Raw genomic sequence first — 21,194 nt, 5'->3', positions numbered from 1 at the left:
CTGTGAAAACCATAACAATTTTGAATCCACATCAATCCACAAGGGAAATAAATATATGTCGTGGACATTATGATAATCAGTTTTCATCAGGGAGGAATTCTCACATAGCCATCTTTCTTCCTTCCTTCGATTACACTTTCCCCAGGATGAATACAAGGAGACGTGAGGGTATCGATGGCTGGTTGCATTGTTAACTAGATTTACTGTCGGCATAAGGAAGTGAGATTGTTGCTCCTTCCAGCTATAGTGGGTTTCACATTGTTGGCCTTCGGTAGTTGCCACCAGGGGCGCGTTTGGAGATCCCGTGTGGGTGTAAAGATTGATAACATGGAACCACAGCCAATTTTCACTCCTGCATATTCTCCGGCAGGGTTTACAACTCGAAAACAACGAAGTTCCCATGAGTTTAGTTATCTGAGTGTGGAGTATGGCAGATCTGAAGCTGTAGTAGTCTACTTGTAAAAGCCAATTTACTTCGCAGGAAATATATTGCATTTCGATGTAGGTTAAGCGATGTTGCAACCTTATCATGTTCGGTAAACACACGTTGGACTGTAGGTTGCATCACACGTCAAAATGTAGGTCCGGTGCCGATTAAGCGTCAATCCATTGGTGATATTGCGAGTGTGGTGCGTTGTGTATGTATGTATACGTACATATTAAGGATAAAATTCCTATTTTCTAGAGCTCGTAGCATCGAAACATGGCGGCAAATAAAAAAGCGTTATTAATGAACGTTATTTACTTTAAATACCTCTTTACACGGTGAAAGTTTGCGGTGGCGCTCTGTATTTGTTGTTTAAACTATTTATTTCGGGACTCAAGACAGGAACTGGGCGGATGTTATTAAATCGAGACGAGACCGAGAGCGAGACTCATTTACAACTCGAGAGAAGATCGAGACGCTGCTAAGTCTCTTCTCGTCTCCATACCATTTTAGTTTTATCCACCTTCAGTTTTTTGCACTGGTAAAATTTATGAGGGTACAATTTGAAATGTTAACTTCAAAACTCTTGAGCCACTTTTATGTCTTAAAGACTCAATTAAATATTGCCATTCTCTCGAAGTCGAGATACTAGGCGAATATGATCGAGATAATTGAAAGATGTATTCAAACATGTTTGGTAGCACCATAGTACAAAAGATCCAGCATTTTCATTGCTGTTGAACTGTCCTTTGTATGGAAAAATGAATGCAAACTTGTATTTCTCGGATATGCTTGCCGTTTCCTCCTGTGGGTTGCACACTTGCAGGCAGGTTTTCCATTCCTGTTTCCCCCTCCCCATCCTCCTCCACCTTGAAAAAAACTCCTTCCGCCTTCATCCCGCTTCGCACGCGAAAGCAGCGTTTTTTTTTTTTCATTTTCCCCCAAAGGCGAGTTCGCATTTTTGTCGCAAATTTGAAAATTCCTCGGAAGTCCCCCCCCCCCCAGCTCTCTCCCCCTTTGCGCAGAGGGGTTCGGCTCGGATTACAGCCTCGAAAGCGTGCGGGAGCCCCGTGCCTTTCAAAACTCCTCTCAGATTGGCCCCGGCGGGGATATTTCGCCACCGACCCAGTATTCCTACCACCTTGATATGAATTATCACCCATTGGTGATAGCCCAAAAATTTAGTACCGTTGAAAAATCTCATAACACTGAATGTTCTCTTGTCCTCTAGGTCATATGCATCCTGATAGGCCGGAAAGGTTCAATAGCTTACTGTAAAGATTTTCTACTATTTGAGTGTCTTATGATTTTCTAAGAGTACAACTGTCAGTCATTTGCAATGAATTTAATGTAGCAATTCCACCTTTCTTTGCTAATCAAATCATATTCTTACGTGACGAACTTTTTTACTTTAATGAAATACAAATCCACTCAGCACACCTTATTAGATATTTTGGAGGAGTTAATGTTCTCAACATGTACATATATTCTACGTTTATGGAGTACACACGAAATCATTACAGCTTGTTAGATGCTGTTCAAAAGACGCCAAAGTTACATATTCTTGTTTGTCTATGGGATACGAATCAAATCAGCACAATTTGTTACGCATTGTTCCTCGTAATATTTTTACGCTGATTCATTTGCACTGTTTCTGAAAGTTATTAAAATGTTTAGTACAGCAAGTGATATTCTCCTCTCATATTAATCTTTGTACATAACTCGTAAGGAAAATTTGGTCCATCATCCCATATTGAAAATAAATTCAGCAGTTTTGAAGTAAACATTTGGGTTCTTTTCGGGGAACGTTGTAGCTATATTTAATTGCTTAACGTCAAATACCCTAAACGGTTTACGAAGTTTTAAAATTTTTGGCGTCTAAAGTCGATCATTCTGCACAATTTGTGATGATTTCATAGCTCACTTATATTATACTACTCTTCTCAAATGAAATTCTCTTCGCATTGTTTGTAACAGGATGCTTTAGTCCTCCACTTTCTGACACCTTACATTGTGCCCTAATATCGTAATGACAGGCTCGATTAGGCAAATATTTGTAGATCTCATTTCGGAATCATGTTTTGAACATCTGTTCTTTATGTCGTGTGTCCACGGAGAAATAAGTCGATCTTTCTTGCAATCCTTGTTGGTGTTAATGATTTCAATTGCCTTAGATTATACCACGAGCATTTTTATGAGCTGCACCAATATGCAAGAAAGTTCGTTTCCTTGACAGCCGTCGACGCAAATATCGACTGTTCCCTTTCCAGAAATTCAAATCAAGGTGCTTAACTCTAATTTGTCTACTGCAAGGAAGATTCTGCATCGTCGCAGGAATGGATGTTGTTGGCTGGGTCCTTTAAGTTCCTCATTTTACCCCTCATCCCTTTTCCCACCCACCCATCTTAGAACCTTCCTCCCTTCTTAATTCTTTTTTCTTTCGTGGCCCCCCTTCATCTACCCCTGGAGACGGGGTTGTGGCACGCTTCGGCGAACATCGAAGTGACAGCCGAGTTTAAGTCGAGGAAACGCTGGGACGCGGTCGGCGAGATTCACGCGACGATGGTTGGTTGCTTTTTTGCGTCTCTCCTGAATCACGGTGGAGCAGATGAGATGGATGATGGTGGTAGGAACCAGTGGCGGATCCAGAAGTTACACTTGGGAGGGGCGAATTTCGGTCGGGTACCTCACCTAACCTGAATTGTTCGTTGTTATTATGTCAACATAATTCCTCCCATTTCCACGCTAAACTGATGAGTGAAAACATTGAAAGAAAAACCTATTCCCTCAGGAGGTCTCGTTCGATCCTATTTTGAAACATATTGCAAGTTGTTCGGATCCATATTTAAATTGTATATCCAGTTCCGATTAGCCTATCATGAGCATAAAGTTGGCTTAAATCAAACTTTAAAAAATATTCTCGACGCTGTTAAACTTGACGATAAAACCAGAACATATAATCTTCAAAAATATTGAGCATTTACATAAAAACATGGCCCCATGTATCGGCGCCTGGTAGGAATTGGGGTGGATACAGCTCCAATCTTTTCTTGAGTCAATTCCATCATGAACAAGATTTTAGACATCTAAAGCACAGTGGATTGGGCTTGTTTGTTTAGGCAGATGATGTGAATAAGAATAAATATAAGTTGTCAACTAGAAGTCGATACCCACTCCCCTGCTGATCTAAAGCTCTGCGTTGACCTAATCTGTGGCTTGTACATCGTGTTTTCTATTTTTCGTCCTACTTTCACGTATTAGCTATCTTTTTCTTTGATGCTACATACTGCGTCAGATGCCTCCAACTTAACATGTACACTTTCCACACAATCGTGTCGAACACCAGCGTCTGCCATCACATATGTTAATTCTGGAAGAACGCCACTGTTGGGTCACGATGTTCCAATTCGCATTCAATCAGAGCTGCTAGATTTGTAATCGTTTTATTCCCAAAACGAGGGCCCTCCTTCTTTTTTCGAAGCTTCATACGCTTGTTTGAGGTCCTTGAAACTGGCAAGGAGAATTCTATTTCTTCCAACAATTCCCAGCCATCAAGTAAGAAAAAAGTGTCGTTGGCTGTAGGAGGTCAACATCCTGCGAGGCCAGCAACCGTCGTGACACGAACCTTGGTAGAAAGGAACTAATCTCCTCGGCATCAGGCCTATTCGCGAAAGGCATTCAAAGCCCAAAATGTAATTTTCTGGGGAAGTGATTACCGGTTTCCCCTATCAGACGCTAGCACTCTTTTATATGCCAACGGGATCTAAATGGGTTAACATCTTTGTCTTTTTCATTCACGGGAATTGAGCGAGCAGGTGCAGAAGGTGGCGTGGGGGGAGCAGAAGTAGGCTTCCCGACCCGCAGCCCGGGCGACAGTAGTTTTGTTGTGGAGGAGACGTAATTACTCGATCATTAATGCGTGGTCGGGAATGTGTACAGGAAATGAGATTGTGGCATGCAAGATACCCGAGAGCCGGGTTCATATTCCCACCTTGTGTCCGCGTGCGATCCATCAAGTAAGACGGTGGTTGCTTATGAAGCCGTATTGTCTTTAGGTGGCGTGCTCGACTTAATTCGACCTTGTTTGTTCACCGCCTAATTATGGTTTAACTGCATGGGCCGTTTCAGTTGTACCTCGTCGTCGTGTTTATGCAGTGAGAAGAGGAAGACATTTGCGGTCAGCCTTCGGCTGAGGTGGTCAACCAGTGTCCTTCAGGAATAAACGTGTTTTTCTTTAACAGACTCCCAGGAATTAAAGTAATGATTGTGTTAAGCCCTTGTTCAATCCATAACCACTGACTTTGTAAGCAAGAACATGTCATCAATTTGCAGAGATATTAGACAGTTCTGGCTAACAATTTCGATCTACAATGTTATAAACCTTTACTCTGGAACCTTATGTGATCCAACCACATAAGCTTGTCGTATGCTTATATACTCCCCAAATGTTAATCTCATGTCTCTAGAGTATTAGTTTCAAAGTATCAGAAGAATGTTGCATTCACTCAGCTTTGTGGAAAACGTTTAGGTAAATGGTAGTATTTAGCTCACTTTTCAAAGATCTCCCTGTGCAGAAAATCGTAAATAGTAATAATAGAATTTATTTTAAAAATTCTGTAAAGGTTCGTAAATGATCTCGTGGTTTGGGTTATTTTATAAAATTACTTCCTCACACTAAGTGTCTACTATGGCAGGAATAGACTCATCTCTTCCTATATTCTACTCTGTACTCAACAATGTACCATATTTTCAGGGATGCAAAGTCTGAAGACTTAGTGTTATGGTATGACTGAGAGGTTGGAATAATTCTGCCGCATCATCATAGGAGCGCTTGTTTCATAAGATGCAAGGAATAGGAAATGTATGTTCACATTCGTAAGATGTGGATTGTAGAGGATGGATCGATCGCCGGCAGATGGAGATAAACTTTTTCCCTAGATTTATCGTAGGTGGACATTGGATAAGGCTTACACGCTGAAGGGGATGAATAATTCTGTGGACTCTGCATAGGTGAACTTTCGAGTGTGGATTGCAGGCCGATGGTGGTGAATAATTCTGTACATTGAGTGTAGGTGAGCCTTGATGGACTGAGATGAATAATTCCGTTCGTTTCAAAGTTGAGGACACCGTTACTTTGGTGTCCTCCTGACTTTTCAGACCTTCTGCATTGAAGACGCAGGAAGGAAGCCGCGTGGCTATCTTTCAATGTGATCACGATGGCAAGATCACAAAGACGTCGGCAACAGCTTCTCCATCCAGGTAGGAACACCTGTGTCGCACCTTTCCACGGACTTATTTCCATTCACGGCGCTGTCAACAAAAGACGAGGAAAGAAATTAGCCGCGGACTGGCAGGGGAGGGCCCTGCTGATGGAGTTGTTCCGAGGAATTTCCGCCTACATCGCCTGTGTGCATGCAGAATGTCATTTCTCGAGCTGCCGATAGGAGCCTGATAAGGTTTCCCAGTAGCCTAATGACAATCTCTCCAAAAGGGAAGAAGGAAATGAGCAGTCATGAGCCGCGGGTTGTTTCAACGACGTGTTCCCAGGTTGTTAACGACTCTGCGAAGGAAATGCTCATAAGTAGAGCGCGTGTTGTCTCTACCTGGCCGTATATTGCGCTGTAATAAGTAAAAATTATCCCACACGCGGAGTGGAACCTTGAGCACGTATTGTGCATACAATATTCACGCATGTAATTATCTAGCCCGAAGTCTCGGGACTTCCTGCGCATGTAATTCTTTTGGTAGAGTTGAACCGCCAGAGACATAGATCGTAGAAGGAAACTGTGCACGTTGTCCTTTCCCGGTCTCTAGGCAGTGATAGAGCCGAACTTTTAATGATCGTGTACGACATACGTAGTTCGCTCGATCTGTCTCCGAGAGCTTGTGTATGCTTTCAGTGACATTACATGGCGTGTGATATTCTTCTTGCACAAACACGGTTTGTTTCTCACGACCAGACACTTTCTTTCTACAGTATTATCGTATTATAATATAATGTTATGTTCTCTACCTCTCACACACACACACTGATGATAGCACATATAAACAGGATGCATTAATATATGAAATCCACACGTTCTTTCTTGGGTCTTCAGTCACTGAACAAATAGTCTTCTAATAATTCTACTAATTAATATGTTTCCTCGTGTAACCTTTTTATCAGTGTTGGAATTGAAGTTGCCGAAGCCAGGAAAAAATCCTCTCCTCTGTGAATATATGTACTATTACAGTTATTGTTTATTATTATTACAATTTTTCATCATTTAAACTGATAAAGTGATAGTACTATTACCATGTCAAATCTTGTGAAGGAAGTGGAAATTCTGAAACTGTCAGTTATTCAAGATTGTATTGTTAAAAAAAAATACATTGAGTTTTGCTACAAATATACATGTAAGGGCACATGTAATAATATTTAATACGAAGGCTATGGACACCTAAATATGGAATATTCCTCTTCATATCAGCAAGAGAGCTACGTATCTTACCAAATCAAAATTAAAATTACACGTGATCTGAAATCTCGTAAATGGAATAATTGATTTCCGTAATACTCTTCAGTTGTATTTACCAGTCCAGTGTGATTTCATAAGAGCCTGGAACTAATGACATTTTTTCCAAAACAAGGAACATTTATTTTAAAGACAATTCGCACGGATTTTGTTTCATATTGAAAGATCGTTTAGACCATAAATGGAGAGATGTTGTGTACACCTAAAATATTCCTTGTTTTTTTTTCTGTTTTCAACTTCGCCATTGTACTGAAACACGGAAAGATATTAGAACCCTTGTACTGAAGTAATTTATTTTTTGTGCTGAAAATAGCCGTCTTTCAATATCCGAGAATCATCCCTGTACCTTCATAAGGGAGGACCATAGAATTGATTAGACTTTTGATTCGTTGTAGACGAACACAAGATGTGCTATAGCGTTCCTGTTTTCTGAAGCAAATCGGAGCTTTTTATACCTAAAATCCTGAGCCGGGAGCCTTGTTCATTTGCAAAGTTTATTGAATAGTAATTAGAAACATCGCAATAGTCTTGCGCTGCTGTGGTACTTTTCAATTACTTGACAATATTAGAATTTATTACCTGAGCGTATGGACAGTGAATACCCACAAATTTTCTGCTTACAAGACTTCTCGGCGAGGCAGCGGCATAAAAACATTCGCACCAGACATGAATTCGATGGTCGGCAGGAAAACATCTTCCAAACTCCTATTAATACGAGCATAAATCATAATCATGTCCATCGCGAGTCATTTGGTTTGTCGTAAAATAACATCGTCAGCTTTCCCCGGTGTGATGCAATTGGTTCGATTCGGGAGCCCTATCGATGTTCCCGCCTTGCTGCTTTGAAAAGCTCGTACTACATAGCAATAGAGATTTTCCATCTGGCATTACCATTACGTGGTTACATGTCTCTTAGCACGAAATGTTAATTGGACATTATCCATTGTCTAGTGCTTTTAGCTATACTGCGTTTCGATAGAGTACCTCTTCTCTCGTGTTGAAGGCTAACGGGACTCTGGCATCTGGTCTCACGGCCAGTATAATGTTCTGTATGGCTGTGTGTATGTTGTCCTGTGTTTTATCCTTGCAGCTATGGTAAGGGGCTGAAACCCTTTGGTTGGCTTAGCTTGTTTTTGAGTGCACTTTATACACAAAATTGGGACTGGACGTTCATTTTATAGTGATATCCAAACCACTGTGCAATGTGCCTCCACTGGGTATCGAACCCGAGACCCATTGATTACAAGACTGCGAAAGTTACCACTACACCAGCGAAGAGGCCCAGGACCCCGTATAATGTGACGGGTGAAAAATAACCTCAGTGCTGACGCACCCACAATTTAAAAAATTAAGTCAATCAATCGCTAACATAGAGAATTACTACATCCCTTTTCCTTTGTCTTCGGTACAGATGGTAAGGTCTCCCGCGTAGCGAAGACACTCTTCAAGTCCAAGTGTTCCAGGGTTCGATTCGGTGTAAGCTACCAAAATTTCGATGGATAACCAGCTACTTGAAAGGAATAAGTAGCGGCGTGTGTCTAGAAATCGAGGAACTGCAGTTCGATTCCCAATCAATCTTGTTTCCGGCGCGTGCAAAATGTTCGGCATCCACGCGAGGGGGGTTACCGGACCCGCAGGAAGCTTGACGTCGTGTAGTCATTCAGAGTGGCTGGGCATGCAAGTGCTCATTAACGTACATTCGTTGGGGGCGGTCTGATCGCTGCAAGAACCGGTGAGAGGAGGGGGAGAGGGATGGTGTTGGATCCTGTTCGTCGTTGCGGATGGTTCGAACATGCAGATTTTCGTAGATGGGGAGGGTTTCATCTATTGTAATGTAGAACAGAGCTCGCTGGCGCGTTCGATGTCAGTTCGCTGTCATCGGGACGTCACAATAACTCGCATAGCGCTTTGAATAAATGAATAACAATGCGATCGTCGCATTGTTAAAAGCTGAACTTTGCACTTGCCTTTTTTTTATTTGATGGTCCAAAAAAGTAGGGGGAGGGGTAACGGGAACGTTCTATGATCGGACGCTGGTTCAGCCTGCCGGTTTCGCATTTTGTTGACGCGAAACTGATTATGGTCAAATGAGTCTTGAATTTTTGTTCAAATTCCTCCGCGGTTTTGCTAAATGCGTTTTGATCCTGTGATCTTCCAAGTGCAAGTATTGTTTGGACATGCACTAGAAAAGCACGACGATGATTAAATTACATAAGCTACGAGATCATTCTTAACATATCCAGACGAGAAACTAAAACAATTTGCGTCGAAGGGCATTGAAAGCTCTCTAAAAGTTTTGAGAGCGTTTTGGTACGCATTTCTTTCACTATGGTTTATATATGTCTGGAAGTTGAATGACGGGACTACCCGTGGTTAGCACAGCGCCTTACGACGCCAGGGGTCCTGCGTTTGATTCCCGGGCTGGGGATATGAGTGTTCTTTGTTTGAATTATTATTGTTTTACGTCCACTTTTTGCACAGATAGGTTCACCAGGACTGAACCTACAGTTTAAAGTGGGAACCGAATCACTGTGCAATGAGTCTCCACCGAGTATCTTGATTACAAGGCGACGGCGTTAAGGGTGTTCTTTGTGATTGTCCCTTCATCAATTTCATCATATCATCATTCATCCTCATCTTCGCCATTAGCTAAAAGTGGCATAATAGCACATTAAAAGAACCAAATCAATTAATCAGTCAAAGTTTTATGACTTGAAAAGCGTATATTCTATTACAATTCCAACGATAAAAAGAAAATCTAATTTAACGAATTGACGAGGATTTCACAAATGCATCTCCTGCTGTTGGAGTCCATTCCTCTCTGAATCGACATTGGATCTGACAGACCGGACAAAAGAAAGATTGTTGACTCGTCAAGACGAGAGGAATATGATGGAAGGAAGAAACCGAAGCAAAACATTTCCGAAAAGCTATGCAAAAAAGAGAAAAGGGCAAACGCTAGCTCAAAAAGAACCTTTTTTTTTGTACCATCCCTCCATCCTCTTCCCTTTATCTCGGCCGTGTCACAATTTTTTTGGCTCGCGGCCATCGCGTTCCAACGATACACCCACCCACACGGAGGAGATGTCCTCTCTCCGCGACATGTCGGCATGGTGCCAGTTGCCCCCTTCCGTCTACTTCTCTTCATTTTTATCTGGTACCTCCATCTCGGAGCTACAGAGTCAGCATTTGGTTACCATTTTGATGGCGCGTTATGGATCGGTCCGGCTTGGACGTGAATCAGAAATAAACCCAGATTCGATTTTTATCGAAGCGATAACAGAACCGCTGGTGGTGTTCGTTTTGCAATTTGGCGAGATTCTTGTCGAAAAGACAGGAGGGCGTCCGTGTGGAAAATAGGAGGAAATTATGAAATTTACTCGAGGAAATCAACATGATTCTTTTAGTCCGTAAGGTAAGTTGCATAGTGTGAGACACAAGAACCATCTAATAAACTTCATGCAGTTCCTCTGTTTTGTAACCACAAACTGCTTTCACTATATCTACAATAGAAACAAACTACTAGTACTGCCACTACATCGACAATAGAAACACACTGCTGCTACCATATCGACAATAGAAAGAAACTCCTGCCCCGATATCGACAATAGAAACAAACTGCTGCCCCGATATCGACAATAGAATCAAACTGCTGCCCCTATATCGACAATAGAATCAAACTGCTGCCCCTATATCGACAATAGAATCAAACTGCTGCTTCTATATCGACAATAGAATCGAACTGCTGCTTCTATATCGACAATAGAATCAAACTGCTGCTTCTATATCGACAATAGAAACAAACTACTAGTACTGCCCCGATATCGACAATAGAAACAAACTGCTGCCCCTATATCGACAATAGAATCAAACTGCTGCCCCTATATCGACAATAGAATCAAACTGCTGCCCCTATATCGACAATAGAATCAAACTGCTGCCCCTATATCGACAATAGAATCAAACTGCTGCCCCTATATCGACAATAGAATCAAACTGCTGCCCCTATATCGACAATAGAATCAAACTGCTGCCCCTATATCGACAATAGAATCAAACTGCTGCCCCTATATCGACAATAGAATCAAACTGCTGCCCCTATATCGACAATAGAATCAAACTGCTGCCCCTATATCGACAATAGAATCAAACTGCTGCCCCTATATCGACAATAGAATCAAACTGCTGCCCCTATATCGACAATAGAATCAAACTGCTGCCCCTATATCGACAATAGAATCAAACTGCTGCTTCTATATCGACAATAGAAAGAAACTCCTGCCGCTATATCGACAATAGAAACAAACTGCTGCACCTATATCGACAATAGAATCAAACTGCTGCCCCTATATCGACAATAGAATCAAACTGCTGCCCCTATATCGACAATAGAATCAAACTGCTGCCCCTATATCGACAATAGAATCAAACTGCTGCCCCTATATCGACAATAGAATCAAACTGCTGCCCCTATATCGACAATAGAATCAAACTGCTGCCCCTATATCGACAATAGAATCAAACTGCTGCTTCTATATCGACAATAGAAAGAAACTCCTGCCGCTATATCGACAATAGAAACAAACTGCTGCACCTATATCGACAATAGAATGAAACTGCTGCTTCTATATCGACAATAGAATCAAACTGCTGCTTCTATATCGACAATAGAATCAAACTGCTGCCCCTATATCGACAATAGAATCAAACTGCTGCTTCTATATCGACAATAGAATCAAACTGCTGCTTCTATATCGACAATAGAAAGAAACTCCTGCCGCTATATCAACAATAGAAACAAACCAGTACTACTGCCAATATATCGACAATTGAAACACTATGAATGACTGATTGTGATATGTCAGGCAAATCAAAATTTTTATTTCTTTTCACTGTTGTGTTACGTAGGGTAAACAAATCGACAATTAGAGTAGCCAACACTAGTTAGAAAGCCAGTACGTAGTCTTCTTACTGATTTGCGATACAAGTACGCAGACATCTTACCTAATTGTCTCCGGCCTCTGTGGCGGAGTGGTTAGCACATCGCGCTACAACGCCAGGGGTCCCGGCTTCGAATCATGGCGTGGGCACTTCTGTTTGCGAGTGTCCACTCATCTATTTCGTAGCAATTAGCCAGAAGTGGCACAAAAAGCGAAATAAAATAAACCAATTCAATCAATTAATTCTTACCTAATTGTCAATGTAATGCGTAAGGTCCTCACATCTAACGAAGAAACACGCGAGGTTGTCTTTCCTTTCTCACAAAGTGGTGTGAATTAGTGAGTTGCTATGGAAAAGATACCTCACATGCTACGATTGTTGCCAGGCATCGGAGGGAAGATTTAGCTTGGCCATTTTTGCCAAATTTTGTACTTTTAGCAGAGCGCAATATTCAAAGGAGAGAGTACACAGACCCTCAGGTCTGTCTCATCTCCCAGTTAAGGTAAGCTCCTAATGAACCCCAATGTTCTCATTAGCATCCATATAAGCTTATTACTTTACGGCCAAATCAGCAATTTGTAATACTGGTAAACGTACTTGTTTCATGACCCTAGAACTTTCTAATGAGCGTAAATCTTTTATTGCCAACAATTACCGAAAGTATCTCAATTGTTAACCCGAGACCAATGAACATCATATTCCTTGACTTTCCTACGCTACTGGCAAGAATAACCGAAAATTCATCTTCCTATTTATGTTTTTAAAATAAATATCCTGCGAACCCGATATCCCAAAGAACCCTTGCGTATCGCTAGGTTGCAGACACCGTGAGGCGTACGGCATGCCTTGCAAACATTTAAACTCTCGTCCCTACCGACCATTGACGCAATCTTCTGATTTCTCTAAGGGCAACGGGAGTCCTTAGCGCGTCATCGATGACGCAATGGAATCGATGTTTCGTTCGCCTTAAACGCTGGTCCACCCTCTGTGCGTGCCAATTCATGGATATAAAAGAGAAAAAAGAAGTACAAATGGATCTCGAGTCATAGAAGGTGCGTAAAAACCAGTTGGAGCAGACGTAACGACCCCATTCTTCCCCCAGTTTCCCGTTTTCTTTTCCCCTCTCCTCTGAGTGAAATGCGCCCCGTTTCCCGTTTACTGTCAATTTATTCGGGATTGCGAAGGAAAAAGCCGAGGATGTCGCCGTTTGCATAATAGGAGCAAATGCCCTGCTGTGGTCGTTATTCTTTGTACGACCGACCTGTGGATGGTTGTTGCTGTACGCATTCAGTGTCCTTAGATCAGGGTTGCCAGTCCAGCTGGTTGTCTACAGGAGTTAGTAAGGTTGGTCCAATTCATTAACTATCCTAGAATTGTTGAGCGTTGCCTTTGTTGCAACGCAGGAGTAGGTAGGGATACGTACCATAAACTCTACTTTTTCGAACTTTTGTTTCCTAATGTCTTCAAGTGGACAGGACATTACTCAAGAAGTACAATATCTAGCTAAGATCTACTACTACCACAACAAATGGCAAATACGCTGCTGCGCTGCGACGCCAGAGGTCCCAGGTTCTAATCCAGGCCTGGGCATGTGTCCTGTTTCAGCGTCGCTTCATCAATTTCATCACTCATCTTCTCGATTAGCCAAAAGTGGCAGAAATGCGAAGTAAAATAAACTGAATCAATCAATCAACAAATACGCCTCTTTACTATTATAGCAACCGAAACAAGAACAAATTACTGCCGCTATATCGACAATTGAAACAAACTATTGTCGCTATATCGACAATTGAAACAAACTATTGTCGCTATATCGACAATTGAAACAAACTATTGTCGCTACATCGACAATTGAAACAAACTATTGTCGCTACATCGACAATTGAAACAAACTATTGTCGCTACATCGACAATTGAAACAAACTATTGTCGCTACATCGACAATAGAAACAAACTACTGCCGCTACATCGACAGTTGAAGCAAACTTCTGCCGCTACATCGACAATCGAAACAAAGTAATGCCGCTACATCGACAATCGAAACAAAGTAATGCCGCTATATCGACAATCGAAACAAAGTACTGCCGCTATATCGACAATCGAAACAAGGTACTGACGCTATATCGACAATCGAAACAAGGTACTGACGCTATATCGACAATCGAAACAAGGTACTGACGCTATATCGACAATCGAAACAAGGTACTGACGCTATATCGACAATCGAAACAAGGTACTGACGCTATATCGACAATCGAAACAAAGTACTGACGCTATATCGACAATCGAAACAAAGTACTGACGCTATACCGACAATCGAAACAAAGTACTGACGCTATATCGACAATAGAAGCAAACTGCGGCACCACATCAACTAGACAACGGACTACTGCCAGTATTGTAATTGCGGTTTTGTCTCAGTGCGGAGAGCAGAGATTCGCTTCCCTCCCATGCAGTCGAGGGACGTGTTGTTACACTGTAGGCATATTCGTCAACACTTTTTCTTGTGACGATTTTCTTTTGTGCGCGTATGATAATTTCCAACGTCTGGCAACCCCGGTGGGTTAGGGAAGACCTCGTGATGGTCCTCACAACAAGACACCAAACGTCCCTTTTGCATCTTTTGCTTATTCTCCACGGAGGGCCGTCTTCGGAAGAAGGCAGACAGGGCGAATATAAGAAACGCAAAGACTTGAAATGGCGGGGAGGGAGAACCTCCCTCTCTTTTTTTTTTATTCTGGACCCAGCACTGGAAGCGATTTTGCCATTTCCAGCCTTGTAAACAGATCAGTGGGACTTCCCTCGAACAATTCTTTCTCCCTTGGCGTGCCCGGCCATCTTTATTCCATTTTATACCTTTATCGCAAGCAGCAGTGTTGCCAACCTACCTGTAGAGCAAAAAGGTGCACTTTCATTTTATCCCGCTTTTGTGCCTCTTTGTAGGACCTCACCGACGGCGCGGTGGTAAAGTGGATGCATAGTGGTTCGCAATTAATTGCAACAATAGATGAAATTTGTGAAGGGACACCCAGAAAGATAGAGGCACGTCCCGGCTGGGACTCGAACCCGCAAGCTGCTTTGGCGAGGTCGCGAGTCGAACACTGAACGCACCCTGCCACAGATACGGCATATGAAATATGACTAAAGAGAGCAATAGCTTCGAGGTTCTCTGTATCTATTGCTAAGGGTTAAAGTAAACCGTTAATTGAAAGTGCTGTAAACTTCGTATTTATTATATTGACTTATGTATCCTGTGTGCACGCTCGGTCCTTATGTTCTTTGTCGTCTGCATTAGGATAGTATTAATATAACCGCAGTTATTTGTAAAATAAGAAATTGTGAGACCATAAGCGTTAACGTAAAAATATATATTCGAAGATATTCCTGCAGAGGATAGCCCTATATCCCCTGTTTAAATACGGCATTGACAAGTACAGTAAATTTCTCAGTTGTACTGTGATTACTTAATTGTACGTCTCCTCTTAGTTTCGTGCAATTATGATTTCTGTTGTCAATAGTTTTTCTTGTTTTTGTTAATAGTAGTACAGTGGTTTGTGCATACAAACTGAAATGAACATTTCTAGTATTATGGAGGGGCAAAAGTATCGGTGTTTGGACGTGTGAATTTGTTTGATTAATGAGACTTTCCAGGATGAAAATCTGGCAGCAGAGGAAATGAGTTTTAGTTCTTCCATATGGTCTACTGTCAATTAGTCCCGGGTTCGATACCCGGTGAATGCACATAGTGATTCGTATCCCACTTTAAACTGCAGATCCAGTCCCGATAGCCTGTCTAAAGTGGACTTCAAATGAAACTAAAAAAAAAAAACACTCGAGGAAGTAGGTTTTGTAAAGACAAAACAGAGTTCTGTTCGCTAGTGTACAATACTACAGACATTTTAATATAATTGTTTACATATCTTCTTGTCGTTCTTGACATATTGGTCTTATCTCTACTGGGACCTGTCTGCCAGATATCAAGTGAATTAACTGTGCTTGCACTTCTGGGCGTTTAATTTCAAGAGCCCAACATGACGTAACATGTAGCCAACGAATCACGGTTGTGTACCTATACTTGGGTCGCCTGTATGTATTCATCGTACTCACAGCAGCATCACGGAGGCTAGATTTGATAAATTGATCGTATTGCATTAAGGGAGAAAAGAAGCAATTATAGTCGGGGAAAATACAAGGAATGGAGTTTTTTTTTCCAATTCTGATATCCTCGTTTAGCAGGTTTTGACTGCACGTGCCTGGAGTCCCAGCCAGCAAATTGGTGTCCCCCGATCCACTTCGAACACCCCATGTTTTAACATCCCAATAAGGGAGTATCCGCTGTCATTCGACCACGCCCACGAAGTATCACACCGATTGTCACGTGAAGGCACCAACCACTACCCCCCCACCTCCCTAATCTAATTGCCCCTTCAAATTGTTCTCTCTGCACCCTAGGCAGCCGAATTGGCCTTCAATCCAATTTGTCGCAACCGTGCTTCTTGTCACGTGACTCCTGTCTCCGGATTGGCATTGCCACTGTAGGGTCACGTCCCCCTATCCCCCTCCTGGATTGTCAGGATCCGCTGATTCTTTTCTCTTGTATAATGGCCTGTCGATTCTCGCCTTTTTTCTGTTTTGTTGAGAAAAGTTTGTCACCCATCTCACCCTCTCTCTTTCCCCTGCAAATAATGATTCTTTATAATTGAAAGAGTTATGACATCAGCAAAGTAGTTTCAATGTGAACAATGGATTGCTATTACGTGAAAGTAATGTTGAAATGCTTATATTTAAATTATTTCAATATTATACAGGGTGTTGGAAAGAAGTTTCAATGTATTTTTTTTTTTTCGGGCAGACACAATAAATAGTTTGCCTATGGTGGTGGTGAGAAAATGCATTGTTTTCGAGTCACGAGTGTGAGAATACTCCTTCTGGGTGTCGGGAGTAGAAAATGGTAATCCCGTGTACTAAAGATGGAATGAGAAAGGAAGTTGGGAAGATAATTACTGGTACAGTCTAGCAAGTGTGATATTAATGTTATTCTATATTTTGTAACATATAATTATTGCGAGGTCCTGGTTATATACTTCGAAGTGTGAGGAGACCGGTAACAGATTACTTATTGTGAGGATTTATGGGGTTTACTTCATAGGAGGGAAATACTGTTCAGGAGAGACTGGAGTTAAATTTTGGTGGATAATACAATGTTTGAGTTATTTGGACGCAAAATTTTTGTGGATAATACCATGTTTGAGTTATTTGGACGCAAAATTTTTGTGGATAATACCATGTTTGAGTTATTTGGACGCATAACATGTAGTTTGTACTTCACCGTCTCAACCCCGCCTCCAAATAACAAGAGACTTATTTCTTCACTGCTTGCACACAGAACAGACCTTTATCTAAATTGTGTGAATAGAATATAAATTAATACCCCGTTTATTTCTTAAAGTAGTGGTGAAACTTTGGTAATTCATAAGATACTTTCCCCCCTCGTACAACAGTAACAGTAGTTGTGGGCCACCTTCAGCCTGCTACAGTATAAATTAACCTACTTGAAACATTGAATTGCATCACGGGATGTATCGCCTGAATCCTGCCTCATGCCAGTAGAGTTTTCTTCCATGGATTTAACCATGACTATAGTCGGCGAACCTAGATGAGAACTTGCTGCGAAGTGGAATGCGCCAGGACATGCGCCGTACCTCTTGCGCATGCGCGCGGAGGCCGAAACGCGTCGAGTGGGAGGAGTCTGCCGGGCAACGTGAGAAAGTAGACTCGCATCGAAGCTATACGTAAGAATGGGTCTGAGATGTTCCACATGTAGCTTTACGAGTGCGGCCGAATCCTCACTTTCAAGCTGTGTTCGCTATGTGTCCTGGTTGGCGTGATCCTAAGAGTGATGGGCGAAAACTTCCTTATCGCTTCATATCTGAACCTCAAGACTCGTGAGCACTTGAAAAGTATTTTCCCCGTGTTGCTGAATGAGTGCGAACAGCCTGAAACCATTTCGCTTTCATGAAAACAAACCATGGTTTCTTAACAATGCGTCTGCGGCTTCTTCCCGTTCTTGCCCGACCCATACGCAATAATCGAGCGGTGCATTGTTGCGACGCACCCCTCAACCTCCCACCCTTTCTCTGCAGCAACTCATTTGTTTAGATTCGGCGATACAATCGATTTGTCCCCAGGTTCTTCTCCTTCCAATCGCCCATAAAATTTGTTGTAGTTTTGGGTGCGGGAGAAGGGAAATGGGAGGGAAAAATGCGAATAGAATACAATCCGGGTTCTCAGAGATGAGAAACCTAAAGAGAAGGGGAGGGGGTAGAGGAAGGGTAAGCTTGAAAGATAGGAGCATGCGCAAGAGATTGTTTTCACGGATGTGTGTGCAGATGAACCCTCTTCTCTTGTACCCTCCTTCGGCCCCGAAGCCTTCATCCCAGCACCCACCCACTCCAATTATCATGATTGGGACGGACCGAGCTGGATCAGTTTTTCCATCATTTTCTTCTTCACTTTTTTTTTTATAGCGTATAATGCAGTGTTGCCAACTGTAGTGCAGATGTTGCTAGAAGTGATCATCTGTGGGCACGAAGAAATCTCAATATTAGCATATTCAGACTGTACAGGAGGGAAAGGAGTGTTGCGTCTGGTTGACATGTACAGTACAGTGACCGCCCAGGTGCCCATATTTTTAACAAGAATTCACAACCCTCTGTTAACCTGCATTGTGTACCCTGACTGTGTTGATTGATTTATTTATTTGACTTCGCTTTTCTGCCACTCCTGGCTAATCGCAAAGATGAGGATGAATTGTGATAATATGGAATGAGTGAAAGGACAATCACAAACACACAAGGAAAGCACACAACACAAGAAGAGCTCCACGGAGGATTATACTGGACGTGACTCCACACACCAGAGCCTCGCTAGTCTGCACACTGCAGTCCAGAGTGTACTACGTGGAAGGGAGGTTGACATTGGGTGTCTTCCCAAAGGGTCACCCCTTACACCTCTTCCTGTCTGGGGTTCGATATCGTGAAGAGTTATCAAAGGTCATATTTACAGGGAGAGGTCCAGAGCAGACACCTCACCCCCGAAAGAGTTTCCAAGTACTAAGATTTTTTTAAAAAAGCAAAAAAACTTTAGAATTTTGTTTTATGACCTGAAGTGTTTTTTTTTTTTTGTTTTTTTATTATTTAACCCCGACCAACTTATGTGAAGATAACAATTCGGAATCTGTTTTGTATTTACAGTGTCTACGAAAATTAATTCTTAATAATTGTGGTCTATGTCGTACATTTTGATATTATATTTATCATGACGTTAACAGCTGTAAAAATTTGTTCGTTGTTAATACATATCTATAATCATCTTAATTATTGTTGCTACGTGACATTCTTGTTGTCTGCGAGGACACCCCGAAATTTATTTCTATATACATGCCGGATATGTCTCTTCATTGTGCTTCATTATTCACCCTGGCTGGACTTGTAGATCGTAAACAATTCTCAATGCCACAGATGCCTTGGTGGCAGAAAATATTGAGTATTTGAATCCTAGCCGCAGCTTAGGTATTCCATTGAATTAATCCTTTCATCCAAGCCTCAATCCAACTCGTTATCGCGAGGTAGAAAAACAACGTTAAAACCCAAAACGCAATACAATGAAAAAGGCCTCAATGACAGAAACACGTAAATTTCTGCAATATTACAAGACCGCTGTGGCTGAGTTTCTTCCGTGACGAACGGGGTGGTGATGCCTTTTGCGTTCTTGCCAGCATTGTTAACACGAAGGGGTTGTTTTCTAGCTGCCGCAAGACGCTTCCATATCATTCGCCCGAAGCCAGGACACTTTTTCCTCTTTCATCTGTCAATCACGGCCCTAATGATCCGCGGGACAAAAGTCTCTTAACAAATGGGAGGAGGCTTCGTCATTGTTGCTGGGCGTAAGCCGATCCTACTGTTTGCATTGGGTTTCCCGTGTTTTTATGTGTGCATTATGCACAGCGAATTTTATCTTCTCTTAATTATGAAGCATCCTCCCCTTCGTCCAGTGTGTTTGATGTTCCTCGTGATTGTCGTAGAGATATTTGATCTTAGGGCCTCCCCGATGGCGCGTCGTCGCCTTGTAATCAAGGGGTCCCGACCCGGTGGAGGCACATAGTGGTTCGAATCCCACTTTAAACTGTAGGTCCAGTTCCGATTAGCCTTACTGTGCATAACGTGGACTTAAAACACCAACTCAATCAATCGATCAAGATATTGCATCTTCATAACAGTGTATCATATCAATCGATACAGCAGTTTTACTTCAAAATATAAAAGTTCTCAAATAATCACAATATTGGAGCAGCTGACTTGAATTTTCCCCACAAAACAGTCGTGCAAGATAAGCATAAACTCATAGTAGCGTTCGATTAAATACGTGAGAGAACCATGCCGTGGCCAAGGCTCGAACCCAAACCTTAAGGATCGTTATGTCCTATTCATGTTCTTGTACACGGTGTTTATAACGTCCCTGCCCAGATTCCACCTTCAGATGGTAAAGGTACAAGCATCATAGAATGTGATTCGAGGCAAATCTTGCCATCTTTTTGAAAGAAAAGGTTGTGTGCTTTAGAAAGTCCTCCCCCTTCCCCCTAAACATTCTGAAAATCTTCCATAGTTATGACTGGGCACATTTGTTATCAGAGTGGCGAGTGTTTGTAGAGGAGAATATTCCTGTGAAAGCTGGTGACGTTAAGATGTGTATTTTTCTTATTGTAATGGTAAATTGAACACTGTTCAATTTAACGTTCCCACTGTTGTGGAAATTCTGGAGAAGTCAGGGTATCAACCCTTGGGTAAACAAAAAGTAAGACATATTTGAGAGAAATTATTTATAGACGAGACAGGCAGAGAAAATTTGTGTAGTTCCCATTGGTTCCAAATATTTCAAGCTAAAATTATATATTTTGTTATCTTATTCTTCGGCAGTCTTTCTTAAATATTAAAAATGTTTACTTTCAAAGTTAAAACATTACTAGAAAAATATTTCAAAATTCCTGTCAGTATGAGAGATTTTATTCTGGCAAAAAGACTTAACCATGATGTTTCAAATGCATTTTTTTCTAGTATGTAATGACCGTGTATGTAAGGAGAAATATGACATGCTGTGGAATTAATTGTTACAGGTATCCTGGAACTAATAAAAATATTCTACAGGTCACGTCTGCAATGACAGCTTGTACGATTTCTCAATGTACAGTGTAAATGTAATAGTTTATGTAAGGTAATTTGTATTTTGTACACCTGCCAATTAGCGAGACTTAC

General features: G+C 41.7%; 1 protein-coding gene across 12 annotated transcripts in view; it reads left to right on the top strand.

The window, feature by feature from the left end:
• Positions 1-21,194, top strand: part of hth (Meis homeobox homothorax) — a 493,174-nt gene that overhangs the window by 383,174 nt on the left and 88,806 nt on the right. The gene's annotated exons all lie outside the window — the stretch shown is intronic.

Source organism: Lepisma saccharinum, chromosome 3, assembly GCF_977018435.1.
Source record: "Lepisma saccharinum chromosome 3, izLepSacc3.1, whole genome shotgun sequence".
Lineage (NCBI taxonomy): Eukaryota > Metazoa > Arthropoda > Insecta > Zygentoma > Lepismatidae > Lepisma > Lepisma saccharinum.
This window is presented reverse-complemented; position numbering and strand designations above follow the sequence as displayed.